At 38.4% G+C, this 19,913-nt stretch overlaps 1 protein-coding gene across 2 annotated transcripts in view; it reads right to left on the bottom strand.

Moving 5' to 3' along the window:
- WDPCP (WD repeat containing planar cell polarity effector) overlaps window positions 1–19,913 on the bottom strand; it is a 491,911-nt gene that overhangs the window by 201,434 nt on the left and 270,564 nt on the right. The gene's annotated exons all lie outside the window — the stretch shown is intronic.

The following is a 19,913-nucleotide window of genomic DNA, read 5'->3' as shown; positions in this document are numbered from 1 at the left end:
ATAACGTTCAAGAATAAACATAACCCCAAGTAGACACTGCCGACTATGATAGCTTAGAAAATATGTTGCCTCTTCTTGTTAGTACCTCCTGTATTTGCCTGAATCCCTCTCAGATATAGAAATCAAAAGGCAATTGTGTTTATTTTTGTGAATGAGGAGTGTCTTGTACTAGGAAGCTTATTGATTCATTATATATTCAGTGGAGGTGAGATATACTAAGGAAGAGGTTAGAGGATTAGCAAATTGTACTATTTGTCCATGCATTCACTGCAATTTTGCATTTGTCACCATTCCATTGTAACTATCTGGCAATACTAATTATCCATATATATAAAAATATATATATATTTATATTTTGAGACGGAGTCTCGCTCTGTCGCCAGGCTGGAGTGCAGTGGCATGATCTCGGCTCACTGCAACCTCCACCTCCCTGGTTCAAGCAATTCTCCTGCCTCAGCCTCCTAAGTAGCTGGGAGTAGGTGTGCACCACCATGCCCAGATAATTTTTATATTTTTAGTAGAGATGGGGTTTCACCATGTTGGCCAGGATGGTCTCGATCTCTTGACCTCGTGATCTGCCTGCCTCAGCCTCCCAAAATGCTGGGACTACAGGTGTGAGCCACTGTGCTCAGTCAATTTGACACATTTGAAGAAAGAATTGGTGAAATAAAAGTGCATAAATTATGCATAAGTCAGGAATTACACAGAATGTTGCAGAGGAAAAAGAAATTAAAAATATAAAGAGAGGCTAAGCAAATTAGAAAATATGAAAAGTCTAATATGACTACACAGGGAATTAAGTTAATGGTTAAGAATTTCCAGAGATGATAAATGATATGAGACAATCAACACAAAAGAAACAATGTATATCAGCCAGGAGATATAAAAAGGAAATTTAAAATATTCACATTTATAATGGAAATGAAGAACTGAACAAAAAAAGAAAATTAGGCTGGGTGCAGTAGCTCACGCCTGTGATCCCAGCACTGTGGGAGGCTGAGATGGTTTTATCACTTGAGGCCAAAAGTTCAAGACCAGGCTGGGCAACACAGTGAAACCCCAACTCTACTAAAAATACAAAAATGAGCCAGGTGTAGTGGTGGGTGCCTGTATTCTCAGCTACTCAGGAGGCTGAGGCACAAGAATTGCTTGAACTCACAAGGCAGAGGTTGCAGTGAGCTGAGATTGTGCCTTTGCATTCCAGAAAAGAAAGAAATAAAAGACATCTATTAGTAAATAGGAAGAGAGGAAGTCAAACTATCTCCGTTCTCAGATGACATGATTCTATACCTACAAAATCCCGTAGTCTCTGCCCAAAGACTCCTACGTCTGATAAACAGCTTTGGCAAAGTTGCAGGATACAAAATTAGTGCAAAAATGAGTTGCATTTCTGTGCACCAATAATGTCCAAGCTGAGAGTCAAATCAAGAATACAATTCCATTCACAATAGCCACAAAAAGAATAAAATACTCAGGAATACAGCTAACCAGGGAGGTGAAAGATCTCTACAATGAGAATTACAAAGCACTGTGGAAAGAAATTAGAGATGACATAAACAATTGGAAAACCATTTCATGCTCATGGATAATAAGAATCAATACTGTTAAAATGGCCATACTACAGATTCAATGTTATTCCTGTCCAACTACTAATGACATTTTTCACAGAACTAGAAAAACCTTAGATTTATATGGAACCAGGCCAGGTGCAGTAGCTCACACCTGAAATCCCAGCACTTTGGGAGGCTGAGGTGGGTGGATCACCTTAGGTCAGGAGTTCGAGACCAGCCTGGCCAACATGGTGAAACTCCATCTCTACTTAAAAAAAAACAATACAAAACATTAGCTGGGCATGGTGGCAGGTGCCTGTAATCCCAGCTACTTGGGAAGCTGAGGCAGAAGAATCGTTTGAATCTGGGAGGCAGAGGTTGCAGTGAGCCGAGTTCGCACCATTGCACTCCAGCCTGGGCAACAAAAGTGAAACTACAACTCAAAATTAAAAAAAAAAAAAAGAAAGAAAAAGAAAAGAAAACTTATATGGAACCAAAAAAAAAAACAAAAAACACCTGAATACCCAAAGCAATTCTAAACAAAAAGAACAAAGTTGGAGGCATCAGATTATGCACTTCAAACTCCTACAAAGCTACAGTAAACAAAACAGCATGGTACTGGTACGAAAACAGACACATAAACCAATGGAACAGATTAGAGAATATTGGGGGAAAACCCCATCCCCGATATTTATTGTGGGTTCTTTTCTATTCCCTAAGCATCTCAGCTGGTTTGAGAAATAAAAGGAAAGAGTACAAGAGAGAGAAATTTTAAAGCTGGGTGTCCAGGGGAGATATCACACATCGGCAGGTTCCATGATGCTTCCCGAGCCGTAAAACCAGCAAGTTTTTATTAGTGATTTTCAAAAGGGGAGGGAGTGCACAAATAGGGTGTGGGTCACAGAGATCACATACTTCACAAGGTAATAAAATATCACAAAGCAGGGCGAGATCCCAGGACCACCAGATGGGGCGAAATTAAAATTGCTAATGAAGTTTCAGGCACGCATTGTCATTGATAACATCTTATCAGGAAACAGGGTTTGAGAGCAGACAACCTGTCTGACCAAAATTTATTAGGCGGGAATTTCCTCATCCTAATAAGCCTGGAAGCGCTACAGGAGACCGGGACTTATTTCATCCCTTCGACTTCGACTGTAAAAGGCGGCTGCCTTAAGGGGGCCGTCTATAGACCTACCTTCAGGGCGCATTCTCTTTCTCAGGGATGTTCCTTGCTGAGAAAAAGAATTCAGGGATATTTCTCCTATTTGCCTTTGAAACAAGAGAAATATGGCTCTGTTCCGTCCAGCTCACCGGCGGACAGAAGTCTTATCTCTCTTGTTCCCTGAACATTGCTGTTATCCTGCTCTTTTTTCAAGATGCCCAGATTTCATATCGTTCAAACACACATGCTTTACAAACAGCTTGTGCAGTTAATGCAATCATCACAGGGTCCTGAGGTGACATATATCCTCCTCAGCTTACAAAGAAGATGACGGGATTAAGAGATTAAAGTAAAGACAGGCATAGGAAATCACAAGGGTATTGATTGGGGAAGTGATAAGTGTCCATGAAATGTTCACAATTTATGTTCAGAGATTGCAGTATAGATAGGTGTCAGAAATTATAAAAGTATTAATTTGGGGAACTAATAAATGTCCATGAAATCTTCACAATTTATGTTCTTCTGCCGCAGCTTTAGCTGGTCCCTCCATTCGGAGTCCCTGACTTCCTGCAACAAAAGAACTTAGAAATAAAGCCAAACACCTGCAACCAACCATCTGATCTTTGACAAGATAGACAGTAGCAGTAATGGGGAAATGACTTCCTATTTAATAAATGATACTGGAATAACTGGACAGTCATATACAGATGATTTAAACTAGACCCCTTTCTTTCACTGTATACAAAAATCAACTCAAGATGAATTACAGACTTAAATGTAAAATCTAAAACCATAAAAACCTTAGAAGAAAACCTAGGAAATATCGTTATGGACATAGGCCCTGGCAAAGATGTCATGACACAGACTCCACAAGCAATTGCAACAAAAACAAAAAATTGACAAATAGGAAGACCAATTAAACTAAAGAGTTTCTGCATAGCAAAAGAAACTACCAAAAAAGTAAACAGAGAACCTACAGAATGGAAGAAAATATTCAAACTGTGCATTTGGCAAAGGTCTAATACCCAGAATCTATAAAGAATTTAAACAAATTAACAGGCAAAAAACTTAAAACCCAATTAAAAAATGGGGAAAGGACATGAACAGACACTTCTCAAAATAAGACAAATAGCCAACAAGCATATGGAAAAATCCTCAGCTTCACTAATCGTTAGAGAAATGTGAATCAAAACCACAATGAGATACCATCTCATACCAGTCAGAATGGCTATTATTAAAAAGTCAAAAAACAACAGATGCTGGCAAGGGTGCAGAGAAAAGGGAACACTTATACACTGGTGGTGGCAATGTAAATTAGTTCAGCCACTGTGGAAAGAAGTTTGGAGATTTCTCAAAGAACTTAAAACAGAACTACTATTCAACCCAGCAATCCCATTACTGGGTATATACCCAAAGGAATATAAATTGTTCTAACATAAAGATATGTGATGTGTGTGTTCATCACAGCACTATTCACAATAGGAAAGACATGGAATCAACCTAGATGCCCACCAATGGTTGACAGGATAAAGAAAATGTGGCATATATACACCATGGAATACTATGCAGTCATATAAAAGAAAGAGATTATGTCCTTTGCAGCAACATGGATGGAGTTGGTGGCCACTATCCTAAGAGAATTAATGCAGGAACAAAAGTCCAAATACCACATGTAGTCTCTTATAAGTGGGAGCTAAACACTGAGTATACAGGGACACAAAGAAGGGAACAGTAGATAGCAGGGCCTACTTGAGGCTGGAGTGTGGGAGGAGGGTGAATTTAAAAAGTACCTATCAAATACTGTGCTCATTTGTAGCATAGTTATCCTGGGTGATGAAATAAGCTGTACACCAGACCCCAATGACATGCAATTTACCCTTGTAACAAACCAGCAGATGTACCCTTGAACCTAAAACTGCCAAAAATAATAATAATAATAATAATAATAATAATATATACATAAAGTTTAAAAAAAGAAAAAGTTAAAAAAAAAAAAGAGAGAGAGAAGACACATCATCTACAAAGGAACTACAAATACTGACCCTAGACTTCTCATTGGCAACAATGGGAGGCAGAAGACAGTGAGAAAATATCTTCGTATTATAGAGGAAAAATAAGCATCAAATCTCTGAGCAGAGACTCCTCCAATTTGTCAATTTTTGTTTTTGTTGCAATTGCTTGTGGAGTCTTTGTCATGACGTCTTTACCAGAGCCTATGCCCAGAACAATATTTCCTAGGTTTTCTTCTGAGAGATTTATAGTTTTAGGTTTTACATTTAAGTCTCTAATTCATCTTGAGTTAATTTTTGTATACAGTGAAAGGAAGGGGCCTAGTTTCAATCTTCTGTGCATAGAAAAATTCTAAACTTGAATGTACTTAATAAAATATGCTCGAAAATCTATAAAGCAAAACATGAATAGAATTAAAAAAAATGATCAGCCTACCATCACTGTGTGAGACTTTAAGGTTTATCTCTAAATTTATGCTAGTCTAAGCAGTGAGAAAATTAGAAAGAAATAGGAGACTTAACATAATTACAAAGTTATATTTATTGAATACACAGGACCTAAATCAGAGAACCCTAAATCTTTTTTTTCTTTTTTTTTTTTTTGAGACGGAGTCTTGCTCTGTTGCCCGGGCTCGAGTGCAGTGGCGTGATCTCAGCTCACTGCAAACTCTGCCTCTTGGGATCATGCCATTCTCCTGCCTCGGCCTCCCAAATAGCTGGGACTACAGGCACCTGCCACCACACCTGGCTAATATTTTGTATTTTTAGTAGAGACGGGGTTTCACCATGTTAGCCAGGATGGTCTCGATCTCCTGACCTCATGATTCACCCGCCTCGGCATCCCAAAGTGCTGGGATTACAGGTGTGAGCCACCACGCTCCACCCAGAGAACCTTAAATCAGAGAATACACATTCTTCTCAAGCCCAAATGGGATATCTACAAGATTATATTATGTAGTAAGTAAAAAAGCATGTCTCATTATATTTTAAAGATTATAATTAATCCATCAACAATGTAATTAAGTTTGACAAAAAATAGGCAATATATTCATATGTACTTAGAAATGAAGTCATTAGTCAAAGAAGAAATCATAATAGAAATTTTAAAATACTTAAATAAATGCTAATACTATAAAAAACACTTGAGCAAATGAGGCATTTGAATGGAAATCTATAGCCTTAAGTGCTTGTGTTGAAAATAGGATTAAAAATTGATAAACTAAATATCCAACTTAATAATTTAGAAAAATAGCAGAATAATCTCAAGAAGGCAGTGGAATAACATGTTTGAAGTATTGAAAGGAAGAAACACACACAAAATTTTATATGCAGCAAAGACTCACAAATGAAGGTGTAATAAAGGTATTTTCACGGAAGAAACTAAGAAAATTTATCACAAGTAGAATTACACCATAAGAAAGACTAGAAGAAGTTCTTTAGGCTAAAATAAATGCTAGATGGAAATGCAGATCTCCAAGAAAGAATGAAAAGTAGGAGAAATGGTAAATACATGGGCAAATATAAGGAACTCCATTACATTTATTTAATATACACTTGTCTGTTGAAAGCAAAAATTAAAACATTTTGTGAAGGTTATAACATGTAGGTAATGTATATGGCAACAGTAGCATAAAGGATGGGGTAAGGTGGGTAAAGGAACCGATTCAGTTCATTTCAAGATTTCTACATTTTACATGAAGTGGACTATGTGAAGATTTCTACCTTTTAATTCTAAGTGGACTGTAGAACAGTAAGGATATAAATGTAACCCTTACAGCAACCATTAAAAAAACAGTACAAGTAGGTATGACTAAAAAAGCAAATAAATAAAAAATCTGGAAAATATTCAAATAACCCAAAGGAGGAAGGAAAGGAGGAGTGAAGAAACGAAAATTAGTAAAAATTAGTACAAACAGAAAGCAAAATGGCAGACTGAATTCCAGCTACATCCCTAATTACATTAAATGTTAATGAACTTAACATTCCAATCAAGAGACAAAGACTGTCACAAAAGAGCAAGCATCAAATATATGCTGCTTGTAAGAAATCCACTATAAATATACAAACACAGATAGTTTGAAAGTACATAAATAGAAAAGTATAAATATGAAAAGGCTAGAATGGCTATAATTATCAGACATAATATAATTTTTAAAACAGTATTAAAGGAGAGACATTTCATAATGATAAAAACACCAGTTCATCAGGAAGACCTAACAATCATGAGTGTGAATGTCTTAAATATATGAAATCAAAAAAGGTAACAATTAAAGAAGACAATTACATTAACAGTTGCTTTTAGCACTCCTCAATCAGCAAGTTAAACAAATGGAAAGTTAAACAAATAAATAGATGACCTCTATCTTCATGTAACTGATATTATAGAACACTATCAGTCTGAAGTACCGAAAAGCGTGTCTCTATTATCAGAGTGTGTATATATGTATATATATATACTTTGTGTGTATATAAACTCAGTGTGTGTGTGTGTGTGTGTGTGTATCCATCTACATGAGAACTCCTTATCGATTCTGTTACTTTGCTCATTTATTGCTTCATTTTTGTCTCTTTGACCAGTCTTAGACTGAAAATGTTATGTGCAAATTAACTACTGGTTTGCTTTTGTCTGTTTCTTCTGATATCTCCTACAATTTCTGCTTTATGAAGATGCCTATCATTTTATTTGGTACACAGATATAACTTTTATTATTATGAAAGGTAGCCCACAGGCCAGGCGCGGTGGCTCAAGCCTGTAATCCCAGCACTTTGGGAGGCCGAGACGGGTGGATCACGAGGTCAGGAGATCGAGACCATCCTGGCTAACACACTGAAACCCCGTCTCTACTAAAAAATACAAAAAACTAGCTGGGCGAGGTGGCGGGCGCCTGCAGTCCCAGCTACTCGGGAGGCTGAGGCAGGAGAATGGCGTAAACCCGGGGGGCGGAGCTTGCAGTGAGCTGAGATCCGGCCACTGCACTCCAGCCTGGGCGACAGAGCAAGACTCCCTCTCAAAAAAAAAAAAAAAGAAAGAAAAGAAAGAAAGGTAGCCCACAGCATTGTAGAGTGACTTCTTTGTTCTGTTTAATAACCTGTGGCATAATTCTGTCTTGTCATTCAGTATATAACAATCCCTGCTTAGTTTGTATTTTTTACCATGTGGCAACTTTGCTTTACTTTTTAAAAAATTGTTTTGATTTCGTATTTGTTTTGTATTTAGGAATGTTTACATTTTTATAAACTCAAATATGTGTAATTATTGTAATTCTCTTGAGCTCCCTTTTCTTCTTTTTACATATCACTTTACTGAGGCATTACTGACACACAAAAAGCCGTACATATTTAATGTATACAATTTGATTCATTTGGAGGGAAGTAGACACCACTGAAGCTATTACTGAGAGGTGAAGCCAGCTGGGCTTCTGGGTCGGGTGGGGACTTGGAGAACTTTCCTGTCTAGCTAAAGGACTGGAAATGCACCAATCAGCACTCTGCGACCAGCTAATTGGGTAGGACTAAAGGTTTGTAAACACACCAATCAGCACTCTGCCAAAATGGACCAATCAGTTCTCTGTAGAATGGACTAATCAGCAAGATGTGGGTGGGGCCAGATAAGGAAATAAAGGCAGGCTACCCGAGCCAGCAGCAGCAACTCCCTCGGGTCCTTTTCAGTGCTGTGGAAGCTTTGTTTTTTTGCTCTTGGCAATAAATCCTGCTGCTGCTCACTCTTTGGGTCGCATCGCCTTTATGAGCTGCTTCACTCCTGAAGTCAGCGAGACCATGAACCCAGCAGGAGGAATGAGCAACTCCGGATGCCCGGCCTGCTCACCGCAAAGGTCTGCGGCTTCACAACTGAAGTCAGCGAGACCACAAACCTACCAGAAGGAAGAAAGTCCAGACACATCCAAACATCACAAGGAACAAACTCTGGACACACCATCTTTAAGAACTGTAACACTCACTGGGAGGGTCCGCGGCTTCATTCTTGAAGTCAATGAGACCAAGAAACCACCAATTGTGGACCCATTACCACACTCAATGCCATAAACATATCTATCACTATTCAAAAATTTCCTCTTACTCTCTTTTTACTTTTTCTTTTTGACACAGGGTCTCACTCTGTCACCCAGGCTGGAGTACAGTGGTGCAATCATGGCTCACTACAGCCTGAACCTCCCAGGCTCAGGTGATTCTCCCACCTCAGCCTCCTAAGTAGACTGGGGCTACGGGTACACACCACCATGCCTGGCCAAATTTTTGTATTTTTTGGAGAGAGGGGGTTTCGACATGTTTCCAGGCCGGTCTCGAACTCCTACGTCAAGCCATCTGCCAGTCTCGGCCTCCCAAACTGCTACAGACATGAGCCACCATGCCTGGCCCTCTTAATTTGTTTACTTTTGTGATAAGAACACTTAAGATGTACCCTATTAGCAAATTTTTAAGTATACAGTACAGTATTTGTTCCTGGCTTATTTTACTCAGCAAAATGTGCTCTGGGTTCATCCATGTTGTAATTTTCTTTACTTTATAAGACAAAATGATATTGTATTTATGTAAATACCACACTTTTTTTTGCAAGTAAATAGCTTTTATTGATTGTACTGCAATATAAGTGAATGATACAGATATTAATAGAATTTTGTAAGTATTTGAATTCTATTTAATTCTGCTAAGAATTAGAGATGGACTAATCCTCACAGAACTTCCTAATTTGCCTTGTAAATGAAGTTGGTACTGTGAATTTTATTATTCCAGTTTTGGATATCAATGTTTCTCAATTTTTTTCATTATTACCCTTCAACCAAAGGTCCTTTTGTTTTTAAAAATTTTAAATGTGAAATATCCAAATTTTTCCAGGGCTGACTGAATTTCCTTTGTATCCTTTGCCTAACAACTCTCCTTTTCCAGAATGCCTCATTTCCCTAACTTTCTGGTAACCACCATCCTATTCTGTATCACTGTGAGTGCAACTGTTTTTCATTACACATATAAGTAAAATCATGCGGTTTTTCGTGTCCGGCTTATTCACTTAAAAATGTCCTCCAGGTTCATTCACATTGTTGTAAGTAGCAGGATTTCCCTCTTTTTAAAGGCTGAATAATATTCCATGATAAAGATATTTACTCATTTCTTTATCCATTCAACTTTTGAGGGAAAACTAGGTTGTTTCCGTATCTCGATTGTTGTGAATAATGCTGCAATGAGCATGAGAGTATAGATGTCTCTTCAAGATAGTGATTTCATTTCCTTTAGACATATACCTAGAAGTAGGATTTCTGGAACATATGATAGTTTTAGTTTTAGTTATTAAAATTTATGTTCTAGGGTACATGTGCACAACGTGCAGGTTTCTTACATACGTATACATGTGCCATGTAGGTGTGCTCCACCCATTAACTTGTCATTTACATTAGGTATATCTGCTAATGCTATCCCTCCCCACTCCCCCCACCCAACAACAGGCCCCGGTGTGTGATGTTCCCCCCCCAGTGGCAAGTGTTCTCATTGTTCAATTCCCACCTATGAATGAGAACATGTGGTGTTTGGTTTTCTGTTCTTGTGATAGTTTGCTGAGAATGATGGTTTCCAGCTTCATCCATGTCCCTACAAAGGACACAAACTCATCCTTTTTTATGGCTGCGTAGTATTCCATGGTGTGTATGTGCCACATTTTCTTAATCCAGTCTGTCACTGATGGACATTTGGGTTGGTTCCAAGTCTTTGCTATTGTGAATAGTGCCGCAGTAAACATACGTGTTTATGTGTCTTTATAGCAGCATGATTTATAATCCTTTAGGTATATACCCAGTAATGGGATGGCTGGGTCAAATGGTATTTCTAGTTCTAGATCCTTGAGGTATTGCCACACTGTCTTACACAATGGTTGAACTAGTTTAGAGTCCCACCAACAGTGTAAAAGTGTTCCTATTTCTCCACATCCTCTCCAGTACCTGTTTCCTGAATTTTTAATGACTGCCATTCTAACTAGTGTGAGATGGTATCTCATTCTGGTTTTGATTTGCATTTCTCTGATGGTTAGTGGTGATGAGCATTTTTTCATGTGTCCGTTGGCTGCATAAATGTCTTCTTTTGAGAAATGTCTGTTCATATCCTTTGCACACTTTTTCATGGGTTTTTTTTTTTCTTATAAATTTGTTTGAGTTCTTTGTAGGTTCTGCATATTAGCCCTTTGTCAGATGAGTAGATTGCAAACATTTTCTCTAATTGTATAGGTTGCCTGTTCACTCTGATAGTAGTTTCCTTTGCTGTGCAGACGCTCTTTAGTTTAATTAGATCCCATTTGTCGATTTTGGCTTTTGTTACCATTGCTTTTGGTGTTTCAGACATGAAGCCCTTGCCCATGCCTATGTCCTGAATGGTACTGCCTAGGTTTTCTTCTAGGGTATTTATGGTTTTAGGTCTAACATTTAAGTCTCTAATCCATCTTGAATTAATTTTTGTATAAGGTGTAAGGAAGGGATCCAGTTTCAGCTTTCTACATATGGCTAGCCAGTTTTCCCAGCACCATTTATTAAATAGGGAATCCTTTCCCCATTTCTTGTTTTTGTCAGGTTTGTCAAAGATCAGATGGTTGTAGATGTGTGGTATTATTTCTGAGGGCTCTGTTCTGTTCCATTGGTCTGTATCTCTGCTTTGGTACCAGCACCATGCTGTTTTGGTGACTGTAGCCTTGTAGTATAGCTTGAAGTCAGGTAGCATGATGCCTCTAGCTTTGTACTTTTGGCATAGGATTGTCTTGGCAATGCAGGCTCTTTTTTGGTTCCATATGTACTTTAAAGCAGTTTTTTCCAATTCTGTGAAGACAGTCATTGGTAGCTTAATGGGGATGGCACTGACAAATAAATTATCTTGGGCAGTATGGCCATTTTCATGATATTGATTCTTCCTATCCATGAGCATGGAATGTTCTTCCATTTGTTTGTGTCCTCTTTCATTTCACTGAGCAGTGGTTTATAGCGCTACTTGAAGAGGTCCTTCACATTCCTTATAACTTGTATTCCTAGATATTTTATTCTCTTTGAAGCAACTATGAATGGGAGTTCATTCACGATTTGGCTCTCTGTTTGTCTGTTAAGAATGCTTGTGATTTTCACACATTGATTTTGTATCCTGAGACTTTGCTGAAGTTGCTTATCAGCGTAAGGAGATTTGGGGCTGAGACAATGGGGTTTTCTTAACATACAATCATATCATCTGCAAACAGGGACAATTTGACTTCCTCTTTTCCTAACTGAATACCCTTTATTTCTTTCTCTTGCCTGACTGCCCTGGCAAGAACTTCCAACACTATGTTGAATAGGAGTGGTGAGAGAGGGCATCCCTGTCTTGTGCCAGTTTTCAAGGGGAATGCTTCCAGTTTTTGCCCATTTGTTATGGCTGTGGGTGTGTCATAAATAGCTCTTATTGAGATACGTTCCATCAATACCGAATTTATTGAGAGCTTTTAGCATGAAGGGCTGCTGAATTTTGTCAAAGGCCTTTTCTGCGTCTATTAAGATAATCATGTGGTTTTTGTCTTTGGTTCTGTTTATATGGTGGATTATGTTTATTGATTTGCATATATTGAAGCAGCCTTGCATCCCAGGGATGAAGCCCACTTGATCATGGTGGATAAGCTTTTTGATGTGCTGCTGGATTCAGTTTGCCAATATTTTATTGAGGATTTTTGCATCGATGTTCATAAGGGATATTGGTCTAAAATACTCCTTTTTTGTTGTGTCTCTGCCAGGCTTTGGTATCAGGATGATGTTGGCCTCATCAAATGAGTTAGGAAAGATTCCCTGTTTTTCTATTAATTGGAATAGTTTCAGAAGGAATGGTACCAGCTCCTCTTTGTACCTCTGGTAGAATTTGGTTGTGAATCCATCTGGTCCTGGACTTTTTTTGGTTGGTAGGGTATTAATTATTGCCTCAATTTCAGAACCTGTTATTGGTCTATTCAGGGATTCAACATCTTCCTTGTTTAGTCTTGGGAGAGTGAATATGTCCAGGAATTTATCCATTTCTTCTAGGTTTTCTAGTTTATTTGCGTAGAGGTGTTTATAGTACTCTCTGATGGTAGCTTGTGTTTCTGTGGAGTCAGTGGTGATATCCCCTTTATCATTTTTTATTGCATCTATTTGATTTTTCTCTTTTCTTATTAGTCTTGCTAGTGGTCTATCAATTTTGTTGATATTCTCAAAAAGCAGCTCCTGGATTCACTGATTTTTTTGAAGGGATTTTTGTGTCTGTATCTCCTTCAGTTCTGCTCTGATCTTAGTTATTTCATGCCTTCTGCTAGCTTTTGAATGTCTTTGCTCTTGCTTCTCTAGTTCTTTTAATTGTGATGTTAGGGTGTGAATTTTAGATCTTTCTTGCTTTCTCTTGTAGGCATTTAGTGCTATAAATTTCCCTCTACACACTGCTTTAAATGTGTCCCAGAGATTCTGGTATGTTGTTTCTTTGTTCTCATTGGTTTCAAAGAACATCTTTATTTCTCCCTTCATTTTGTTATGTACCCAGTAGTCATTCAGGAGCAGGTTGTTCAGTTTCCATGTAGTTGAGTGGTTTTGAGTGATTTTCTTAATTCTGAGTTCTAGTCTGATTGCACTGTGGTCTGAGAGACAGTTTGTTATAATTTCTGTTCTTTTACATTTGCTGAGGAGTGCTTTACTTCCAGCTGTGTGGTCGGTTTTGGAATAAGTACGATGCGGTGCTGAGAAGAATGTATATTCTGTTGATTTGGGGTGGAGAGTTCTGTAGATGCCTATTAGGTCCACTTGGTGCAGAGTTGAGTTCAATTCCTGGATATCCTTGTTAACTTTCTGTCTCCTGGCTCTGTCTAATGTTGACAGTGGGGTGTTAAAGTCTCCCATTATTATTGTATGGGAGACTAAGTCTCTGTGTAAGTCTCTAAGGACTTGCTTTATGAATCTGGGTGCTCCTGTGTTGGGTGCATATATATTTAGGATAGTTAGCTCTTCTTGTTGAATTGATCCATTTACCATTATGTAATGGCCTTCTTTGTCTCTTCTGATCTTTGTTGGTTTAAAGTCTGTTTTATCAGAGACTAGTATTGCAACCCCTGCTTTTTTTGTGTTCCATTTTCTTGTTAGATCTGCCTCCATCCCTTTATTTTGAGCCTATGTGTGTCTCTTCACATGAGATGGGTCTCCTGAATACAGCAAACTGATAGGTCTTGACTCTATCCAATTTTCCAGTCTGTGTCTTTTAATTACAGCATTTAGCCCGTTTACATTTAAGGTTAATATTGTTATGTATGAACTTGATCCTGTCATTATGATGTTATCTGGTTATTTTGCTCGTTAGTTGATGCAGTTTCTTCCTAGCATCGAAGGTCTTTACATTTTGGCATGTTTTTTCATTGGCTGGTACCGGTTTTTCCTTTCCATGTTTAGGGCTTCCTTCAGGAGCTCGTGTAGGACAGGCCTGGTGGTGACAAAATCTCTCAGCATTTGCTTGTCTGTAAAGGATTTTATTTCTCCTTCACTTATTAGGAAGCTTAGTTTGGCTGGATATGAAATTCTGGGTTGAAAATTCTTTTCTTTAAGAATGTTGAATATTGGCCCCCACTCTCTTCTGACTTGTAGAGTTTCTGCTGAGAGATCTGCTGTTAGTCTGATGGGCTTCCCTTTGTGAGTAACCCGACCTTTCTCTCTGGCTGCCCTTAACATTTTTTCCTTCGTTTCAACTTTGGTGAATCTGGCAATTATGTGTCTTGGAGTTGCTCTTCTTGAGGAGTATCTTTGTGGTGTTCTCTGTATTTCCTGAATTTGAATGTTGGCCTGCCTTGCTAGGTTGGGGAAGTTCTCCTGGATAATATCCTGCAGAGTGTTTTCCAACTTGGTTCCATTCTCCCTGTCACTTTCAGGTACACCAATTAGACGTAGATTTGGTCTTTTCACATAGTCCCAAATTTCTTGGAGGCTTCGTTCATTTCTTTTTACTCTTTTTTCTCTAAACTTCTCTTCTTGCTTCATTTCATTCATTTGCTCTTCAGTCACTGATATCCTTTCTTCCAGTTGATCAAGTCGGTTACTGAAACTTGTGCATTTGTCACGTAGTTCTTGTGTCATGGTTTTCAGCTCTATCATGTCATTTAAGGACTTCTCTACATTGGTTATTCTATTTAGCCATTCGTCCAGTCTTTTTTCAAGGTTTTTAGATTCTTTGCGGTGGGTTCGAACTTCCTCCTTTATCTTGGAGAAGTTTGATCATCTGAAACCTTCTCTCAACTTGTCAAAGTCATTCTCCGTCCAGCTTTGTCCCATTGCTGGCAAGGTGCTGCATTCCTTTGGAGCAGGAGAGGCACTCTGATTTTTAGAATTTTCAGCTTTTCTGCACTGCTTTTTCCCCATCTTTGTGGTTTTATCTACTTTTTGTCTTTGATGATGGTGATGTACTGATGGGGTTTCGGTGTGGGTGTCCTTTCTGTTTGTTAGTTTTCCTTCTAACAGTCAGGACCTTCAGCTGCATGTCTGTTGGAGTTTGCTTGAGGTCCACTCCAGACCCTGTCTGCCTAGGTATCAGCAGCGGAGGCTCCAGAAGAGTGGATATTGCTGAACAGCAAATGTTGCTGCCTCATTGTTCCTCTGGAAGCTTCGTCTCAGAGGGGTACCCGGCTGTGTGAGGTGTGAGGTGTCAGTCTGCCCATAGTGGGGGATGTCTCCCAGTTAGGCTACTCAGGAGTCAGGGACCCACTTAAGCAGGCAGTCTGTCTGTTCTTAGATCTCAAACTCTGTGCTGGGAGAAACACTACTCTCTTCAAAGCTGTCTGACAGAGACATTTAAATCTGCAGAGGTTTCTGCTGCCTTTTGTTTAGGTATGCCCTGTCCCCAGAGGTGGAGTCTACAGAGGGAGGCAGGCCTCCTTGAGCTGCAGTGAGCTCCACCCAGTTTGAGCTTCCTGGCCGCTTTGTTTACCTACTCAAGCCTCAGCAATGGCAGGCACCTTTCCCTCAGCCTCGCTGCCGCCTTGCCATCAAATTTCAGACTGCTGTGCTAGTAATGAGGGAGGCTCCGCGGGCGTGGGACCCTCCGAGCCAGACACGGGATATAATCTCCTGGTGTGCCATTTGCTAAGAGCTTTGGTAAAGCACAGTATTGTGGTGGGAATGACCCGATTTTCCAGGTGTTGTGTGTCACGGTTTCCCTTGGCTAGGAAAGGGAATTCCCTTCCTCCTTGTGCTTCCTGGGTGAGGCGATGCCTCACCCTGCTTCAGCTCTCGCCCAGTGGGCTGCACCCACTGTCCTGCACCCACTGTCTGACATGCCCCAGTGAGATGAACCCAGTACCTCAGTTGGAAATGCAGAAATCACCCATCTTCTGTGTCGCTCACGCTGGGAGCTGGAGGCTGGAGCTGTTCCTATTCAGCCATCTTGGTACCACCCGATAGTTTTATTTTTAATATTTTGAGAAACCTTTATACTCTTTTCCACAGGGGTATACCAGCTTACATTCCCACCAAGTCGTGTCCTTTTATGTACATTCTTGCCAGCCACTTGTTACCTTTTGACTTTTTGGTGACAAGGTATCATAACAGATGTAAGTTGTTATCTCTTTGTGCTTTGATTTTCTTTTCCCTGATGATTAGTAATGTCAAGTATCTTTTCACATACCTTTTGGACATCCGTGTATCTTCTTTGGAAAGATGTTTATTGAGGTCCCTGTGGTTGTTTATTTGCTATGGAGTTGTATGAGTTCCTTATATATTTTGGATATTGACCCCCTTCCCAACTATATGGTTTGCAAATATTTTCTCTCATTCAGTTGGTTGCCTTTCATTTTGCTGATTTTTTTTCTTTGCAGTACAGAAACTTTTTAGTTTCATGTGGTTTCATTTCTTTATTTTTCCTTTTGTTGCCTATGATTCTGATATCAAATCTAAAAACTCATTGCCAAGACCAATGGCAAGCGATTTTACCTCTTTGTTTTCTTCTAGCAGTTTTAGTTTCAAGGTTTTATGTTTAAGTCTTTAATCCATTTTAAGTTAACTTGCTTGTATGGTATAAGAGAAGCATGCCTCTTAGAACTGTTTTGCTGCATCTAGTTACATTTTGGTATATTGTGTGTTTCATCCTTAGGATGCATATGTTCACTGTTCCCCAAGGCCTTGTTTTTTGTTTTTTTTTGTTTTTTTGTTTTTGTTTTTTTTTTGAGACAGGGTCTTGCTCTGTCACCGAGGTGGGAATGCACTATCATGGCTCACTGCAGCCTCGACCTTCCAGGTTCAAGGATCCTCCCACCGCAGTCTCCCAAGTCACTAGGACTACAGGTATGCACCACCACATCAAGCTAGTTTTTCTATTTTTAGTAGATGCAGGGTTTTGCTCTGTTGCCCAAGCTGATCTTGAGCTCAAGCAATTCACCCCCCTTGGCCTCCCAAAGTGTTGGGATTACAGGCATAAGCCATCATGCCTAATTTTTTTAAAGCCATCGACCATATTTTTTTAAAGCCAGATTTGACACCACGTAGAATAGCTTGGGAAGATGTAAAATCCTTGGCCCATCCCCTTTTTCCTTGAGCATTTTGTAGTCATTGCACCAATGTTCTCTTGTTGGTACAAAATCTCATGTTAACTTGATTATTTTTACCCTTTCAAAATGATTTAATGTTTGGCCTGGAGACTGGGAGGATATATTATCTTTAAAGTCTGTTTTACTAAGATATTTCATGGAACAGTCTGACAGGGTTAATTTTCCAGGTACACGGTGAGTTCTTTCAGTATGTACATTCAAGTCATCTATTTCAGGAAAGATATCTCGAATGTTTTAAATCACCTACTGAAGTATGATTCATTTGTAATAAAATTCACCTATTTAAGTAAATAGTGCAAGGGGTTTAGATGAATGTATAGTTATAATAACTACAATCAAGATAAGTATTTTTTAAATCATCTCAAAAAAGTTTCCATGTGCTATTTTTGCAGCAAATGCCCTTAGTCCACCCACGTCAGGCTTTGAGAAACAATTCATCTATCTTGTTTCTGTCACTATACTTTTGCTTTTTTCCCTAGCATGTCATATGTGTGATATCAAACAGAATAAAGTCTAAATTGTATCAGGCTTTGCTTTTCCTTTTCAAGAATATCATAAATGGAATAATGCAGAATGTATTGTTTTTAACTTTCTTTTCATAAATCTTTAGAGATTCATCCATTTTGTTCAGGCAGCTAGTTTTTAAAAATTGAGTAGCATTAATCAACAGGTTTTTTAATACATTTACCAGTTGGTAGTCATTTGAGATGTTCCCATTTGGGCCTGTTATGAATAATGGTGATTTAAGTATTCATGTACAAGTTCTTGTGTGGAGACGTATTTTTAGTTCTCTTAGAGGGGAGTTATATATATATATATATATATATATACACACACACACACACACACACGTTTACTTATATTTGTACATTCTTACCATTCTAATCATATTCTAATAATTCTAATCATATGATTAGAATGGTTAGAATGTATAAATATAAATATATATCTCCCCCCTAAGAGAAATACATATATATGTATGACTAGAATGGTTAGAATTATTGGGTAATATGGTAAATGTATTCTTAAAAGGAACTGCTGAACAATGCTCCAGTATGGTTATAACATCTTATATATCCAAGAGCAACACAGAAAATTTCCAGTATATCCATATCCTCCCCAATACTTGGTATTATTTGTCTTCTAAATTTTATCCTTCTAATGGTTCCTGACATAGTGGCTTCTTATTTTTATGTAAAACTTATATTTCTCTGATGACTAATGATGTTGAACATTGTTCATGTGCTACCTAGACATCCATATTTTTTCTTTGGTAATGTGTCTCTTCAAATCTTCTGTCTATTTTTTACTGAGTTATCTTACTGCTAAGTGTAAGAATTCTTTATATACGCTGGATACAATACTCTAATCAGATACTGTTTTATCAGACACATATATTGAGAATATTCTCAGTTTGTGGCTTGCATTTTCATTTTCTTAATGGTGTCTTTTGAAGAGCAGAAGCTTCCAATTTTGATGAAGGTCTATTTTATTCTTTATTTTTTCCTCATTTGATTTTGTAGAGACGGGGTCTCACTATGCTGCCCAGACTGATCTGGAACTCCTGGCCTCAGGCGATCGTCTCACCTTAGCTTCCCAAAGCACTGAGATTACAGGTACAACCACACTCGAAGTCTTTACACCAAAATCATTAATGTTTATCTTCTATCCACTTTTCCTGAAGGTGTACAGTTTTACCTCTTGTATTTAGGCTTTACTCATTTCAGGTATATTTTATATTGGCATGAGAACCGATTTTTTTTTTCTGGCCCACACAGATATCCAATTGTTTTAGCACCATTTATTGAAAAGATTACTCATTTGATGACTAAGCTCTGATTTTTTTTTTTTTTATCTTGCCCAAATTCCTATAAAAGCGGTCTGGGGAGTCCTGCCCTACAAACCAAAAATTCTCATCAGATGGGTTTTATTTAACCCTGTATATCATGACTTACTTTCCAATCTGACCCTGGCATAACAAGGAAGAAAATCAAAATGTTTTACTCCAAAATATTTTCCTTGTCATACCTTGAAATTGCCATGTGAAGTCTCTTGTAGGAAAAATCCACATTCTGTAGAGAATCTCTTTTCCCCTTTGTTTTCCTTCCTTCCTTTTCAGATCTAGGAGATAATCAACTAAGAGCTGGGAACACTTTTAAGTCCACTAAGAAACATTTTACAACCTGCTCTCTCTGAAGTCCGCTGAGAGCTTCCGCTACACAATAAAACTCGGTCACCACAATTCTTTATCTTAACCTGAACATTTCCTTTCTGTTGATCCCAGGTCTTCAGATAAACTCAACCAATTGTCAACTAGAAAACGTTTAAATTTACCTATAGCCTGGAAGCCCCTCCTTTGAGTTGTCCCGCCTTTCTGAACCAAACCCATGTGTTTCTTAAATGTATTTGATTAAGACTCATGCCTCCCTAAAATATATAAAACCAAGCTGCACTCTGACCACTTTGGGCACATGTCCTCAGGACCTCCCGAGGGCTTTGTCATGGGTCATGTTCACTCATATTTGGCTGAGAATAAATCTCTTAAAATATTTTACAGAGTTTGACTCTTTTCAACAATACATTCCACATAGAATTATCTTGACAAGTTAATAAAAACCCATTTGTAATAAGTT

The sequence above is a fragment of the Macaca mulatta genome, chromosome 13, assembly GCF_049350105.2.
Source record: "Macaca mulatta isolate MMU2019108-1 chromosome 13, T2T-MMU8v2.0, whole genome shotgun sequence".
Classification (NCBI taxonomy): Eukaryota; Metazoa; Chordata; class Mammalia; order Primates; family Cercopithecidae; genus Macaca; species Macaca mulatta.
Note: the sequence above shows the minus strand (reverse complement) of the source record. Positions and strands in the feature narration are given on the sequence as shown.